This window comes from Sciurus vulgaris, assembly GCF_902686455.1.
Source record: "Sciurus vulgaris genome assembly, chromosome: 3".
Taxonomy (NCBI): Eukaryota; Metazoa; Chordata; class Mammalia; order Rodentia; family Sciuridae; genus Sciurus; species Sciurus vulgaris.
The window spans coordinates 46458137-46464002 of NC_136463.1; positions in this window are offsets into that span (position 1 = coordinate 46458137).

Genomic DNA, 5866 nt, shown 5'->3' on the forward strand with positions numbered 1-5866 from the left:
TCAATTGATGAATGGATAAAGAAACTGTGGTATATATATATATATATATATATATATATATATATATATATATACAATATATATGTGGTATATATATATATATATACAATGGAATATTACTCAGCCATAAAGAATGATAAAATTATGGCATTTGCAGGCAAATGGATGAAATTGGAGAATATCATGCTAAGTGAGATAAGCCAATCTCAAAAAATCAAAGGACAAATGATATCGCTAATAAGTGGATGATGACACATAATGGGGAGAGGGAGGGGTTAGTGTTAGGGTTAGAGTTAGTGTTAGGGAGAGGGGCAAGAATGGAGGAAGGAAGGACTGTATAGAGGGAAAAGAGGGGTGGGAGGGGTGGGGGGAAGGGAAAAATAACAGAATGAATCAAAGAACATTACCCTATGTAAATTTATGATTACACAAATGGTATGCCTTTACACCATGTACAGAGAAACAACATGTATCCCACTTGTTTACAAAAAAAAAAAAAAGAGAAGAAAAAAAAAAAAAAACAGCATATTACAGTGACACAGCCACATCAATGTTGATAGCAGCTCAATTCACAATACCTAAACTATGGAACCAACCTAGATGCCCTTCAACAGATTAATGGATAAAGAAAATGTGGTATATATACAAAATGGAATATTACTCAATCTTAAAAAAGAATGAAATTATGGCATTTGCAGATAAATGGATGAAACTAGAGAATATCATGCTAAGTGGAATAAGCCAATTCCAAACCAAAGGCCAAATGTTTTCTCTGATAAGCAGATGTTAATCCATAGTGGGTGGGTAGATAGGGAAGAATGAAGGAACTTTGGATTGTGCAGAGGGGAAAAAAGGGAGGGGTGAAGATATGAGGATGGGAAGGACAGTAGAATGAGACACCATTATCATCCTATATACATGTAAGATTATACTACTGATATGCCTCTGCACCATGGACAGCCAGAGGAATGAGTATTGTGCTCTATTTGTATACAGTGTGTCAAAATACATTCTATTATATATAACTAATTAGAACAAATTTTAAAAAAATTTTTAAAAACAAAGATGAAATGATCCTCCCCACACACACATAATTAAAATTCATTATTTCCAAAGGTAGCCTACACTATTTTTGGAAGGTGTTCATTATTATAAATTTTACAATCTGAACAAAATTGAAGTAATTTTTAACTCTCAGTTTATTATTGGAAACCAAAAAGTATAAGTTCTTCCCTCTCTGGAGTGTTCTTTATGAGTTTTAAAATTTATTACATAATGTACACAAGAATATCTATAACAAATGTCTGTAACAAATTGAACAGTGTACTCCTTCCTTCCAAACTTAAGAAATAAAACATTACCAATATCTTTGTAGGCTCCTCTCATTGCTTGTTCTTATCCCTGTAAGAGTAATAACTTATCCTAAATCTTAGGTTAAATATTTCCTTCTATTTCTTGGTAGTTCTCTACTAAATGTACTTGACATACAATGTTTTTGGTTTATAAATCTTTTGGCATTACTTGATATTTCAACTGTGTTACTTTACACAACTAAAGATTAATTCTAAAAGGACATGGTTCATCTATCAATATACATGCTTATTGACCCCTTACTCTGTGCCAAAAACTGCTAAGCACTGGGGATGCAACATGCTCTGTCATTTAGGAACTTATCGTTTAGTATTAAAGTAGATGAAAGAAAAGCCAGATCTTGGTACAGTAGCCAAGAGATTTTTGAAAAATATAGGTGCATATTCTACTAGAAATCCAAAGGTGTTGTAAGTCTGTACTATTTAAAATAGTATAATCCTAGTACATGAATATATAAACATAGCAGTGAAATAGAACAAAGGAACAGAAATAGTACCCAGTGCATAATCAATTTGGCTTACGTAAAGGCAGCATTTCTTAATTCAAGAAATGTCAGAGGCATTTGGCTATACATTTGGTAAAAGAGATGTCTGATTTCTAAAAATAAGCCCATCTCTACATTGATTTCTAAAAATAAATTCCAAAGTCCGAGTGTAAAATGAAACGATAAAAATACTAAACGAAAGTAAGGAAACTGCTTCATAATTTGGAGTAGGAAAGTCTTTTCTAAGAATGACCCCCAGGGGCTGGGGAGATAGCTCAGTTGGTAGAAACTCACTTTTTCGCTGGAACAGAGAATCCATATATGTAATTTTCTAGAGACCTCTTTATGCATATGTGATACATGAGTGAGCGATGCTCATTTTTACTATTAACTAAAGAAATAAAGAATCAAAAAATGTAATAACTTTTTTCACCAATAAATGATTAGCAAAATGTTAAAGCTATATGGCATACAATATTGGTATTCACTGTTGAGGGAAATAGAGAAATGAATACTTTCATTCTCATTCATTAATAGTGAGAATGTAAATGTACTATCTTTTGAAGGGCATTTAAAGAACCTATCAAAAAATTTTAAACACTAAAATCTTATGATCCATACCACATTAGTATTAACACATTTACAAAATATTTGCAAAAATCTTTGCTATAGTAGTGTGTGCAAAAGCAAGTCATTGTCCACCCAAAGGGGAATTGATGAATAAATTATGGGACAACCATATCATCCAATATGTAAAATAAATAATGGTGCACAGTTTCACTCTTTGTAAACTACTGTATTATCTAAAGAAAACTCAAACTGCTGTTTAGAAACAGAAAAAGGTATAGCCTACCTCAGACAAAACTAACAAATGCACAGCAGCCACAATGTCTTCCTGTGGGATTCTCTTCTATGAAAGCATAGAGTACTGAGAAGACTTTACCTGACGATAAAAGCTGTAAAAACCAGGCCTACCTTGAAAAATCATGGACAATTTGGGCTAGAAACCCTAACATACCAGTTCACATGAGCTTGACATCATGTGAACTCACCTCAGAAGGGTCACAAGAGCACCTACGTGATCACCGAGAAGGGCATCCCTAGTCTTTGCAGCCAGGGTTTTGATTCTTTCACTGTTTCACCAGAGGCCCACAATACCTACAAAACAGAAATTTGACCTGGAAATCATAATATAGGTACAAGAAAAGAGAAGGAAATAAATACTTACTGAATCTGCCTTTCACGTTTAAGGGAACTGTATTAAGATTAAATCTACCATCGCATTTATTCTTTGTCTCAACCTCATGCAGAAGCTATAATTTCACACATTTTCAGAATAAGGAGCCTGACGTTGACAGAGATTAAAACTCAAAGTAACATAGGGAATTAGTTGTGGTGACAGGATGTGAGATAAGATGTAATTCCAACGTCTGTGCTCTCACCGCTCCATCGTTCACTCTGTCTACAACTCACTACTGAAGGAGATCATATATTTCATACTTTTTGCCTCTATACTCTCATGGAGAAATAAATTCCCTTTCTTGCATACATATGAAGAATCAATTTATAAAAAAAAATGTACAAAAGTTTAGCTTCACATATAGAAAACCTGCTCTATCTTTTCTGTTCTCTTGAGCAGTTTATATAACATAATAATTTCTGTAATTCGGATCTGGAATGTTTCTCAAAGGGCCCATGTGTTAAAATCTTGGCCCCCAGCTGTGCACTACTGGAAGGTGGGGGAACCTTATTATCATCATTATTATTATTTTGATTCATTGTACACAAATGGGGTACAACTTTCATTTCTCTGGTCTGTATATGAAGTAGAGTCACATTTTTGTGTAATCATACATGTACATAGGGTGATGATGTTTGTCTCACTCCATTATCTTTTCTTCTCCCACCCCCTCCCCACCCCTCATTTCCCCATTGGAGGAACTTTTAAGAGGTGGAACCTAGTGGGAGGTCATTGGAGGCATGCTCTTGAAGGGGCTTGTGAAATATCAGTTTATTTCTCTCTCCTTTTCTATCCCAGGCATTAGGTAAACAACTTGTGCCATACTCCCACCATGAAGTACAGTGCCACCATAGGCTCAGAGCTACAGGGCCAATTGGTCATAGATTAAAACTTCCAAAATGAGACAAAAATAAACCTTTTATCTCATTACATATATGTCAAGTATTTGTCACAGTACAGGAAAGATAACATAATCATCTATAATTTGAATTATATTTGTTCAAATCATTTTGTAAAACAATGTGTCATCCATTCCGTTTCTCATGTCTGGAATTTACAAAAGTTTTCTTTGGGTTAAATATGCAATAAATTTTGTGTATGTTCTGGTAATGTTCAAAAAGTTACATTTTCTTCATGTATTATAAATTCAAGATATATATTCACATTTGTAGGGTTGGCCTTATTAAATATATTTTAAAGATTCTGTATTTCTATTTTTAAAATTTAACTTAGGTCATAGACTGATAGAAAAGAATTAGTCTCCCATAGCAACAATGCTTTTCTATTTTCTTTGTAGTAAAGTAATTTTTGCTTTATATCTTAAAGTTATTCAGTGTATCAAAGACTATACCTTCATTATTGATAATATTTTCTAATAAGAAGGGTCTTTTAATTTAATACATTATATTTAGTTCTACAATATCTGATATTACCATTGCCACTCAATTTCTTTTTGTCTGTGCTTGGCCAATACTCAAACCTCTAGTGCAAACAAAACTGCAGTAAACACAGTATAATGTTTCTTTAAGGATAATATTTCCATAGAAATAGAACTGCAAAGTTATAGACTACACTTATGTTTGATTTTAATAGATTTGCTGAATTTCCCCTAAAATAACTGCAATCAATTTGTTGAATTAGTAGCTATTAACCTTGCCAGAACACCAATGTTTGGTGTTACCAAACATTGTAATTTTTTTCACTGGGGATATCTCGTTTTAATTTGGATGTATTATATGACAACTTATATGGAACACCTTTTCATATATTGTGTATTCAGATTGGCTACTTATATGTCCTATTATGTACTAAAAATAGCTCTGATACCGACTTCTTGGTAAAACAAAAAGAGAGCTGGCTAAAGAAATTCATTATTGCATTTTGTTTTGGTGGGGAGACTGTCGCTTATACAATAAAATGCCCACATTGATTTGGTTGATATTGCTTTCTCCTTAAGCTAGTTGTCCTCCAGTATTTCTTGTAAACTAGTCATTGGATCTAGAGGTTTGAGTAGATTTAGGTTGGATTTTTTAGACAGGAATACTGAATAATACTGAATAGGTGCTGTTATATGCTTCCTAATGTACATGATGAGGCTAATGCCTGATGAGAGCTATAACTGATCAGTGGTTCCAAGATGTAAAAGTAGTTTTGAAAGTTCTAAGAATATATATCCTAGAGACAACAATAGTTACCACTGTGGAAGGAAGAGGAAATGATATTAGGGGTGGATGAAAAGAATTTTTAGTTTTGTCTAAAAATTTTGTGTTGATTTAATTGAAATCAAATAACGATTGCTGCATTATTTGTATCTTGCATAATATTTAATGATTAATGAAATGGAAAAAATGGGAAAAATTCAGTTCTCAATAGGAAATGCATTGCCCCCAAACATAAAGAGATAATATCAGCAATCACCAGTCAAATGAAAATGAATTATCAAATTCACTAATAATTGATTTTTAAAAGTGTGAAAGCACGATACCAATTATTCCCATAATAAAGAAGCTAGCATTATCATACATTGCTGGTAGGAGCATAAATTGGTATAATTGCAATAGACACAGCTTGATAATAATTATTATAAATAATACAAATAATTTCAAAATATGTGTTTCGACCCAGTGGATTCTGTCTTGAACCTGCCAATGCCTGAAAGTGTGATTTGGTTTTGGTTAACTGATTTTAAATAGAGCAAACCATTCTACCTGCTTCTTTCCCATAAATAATACCCAGCTACTTACTCAGGCACTTGTGTCAAAATCTTTCCC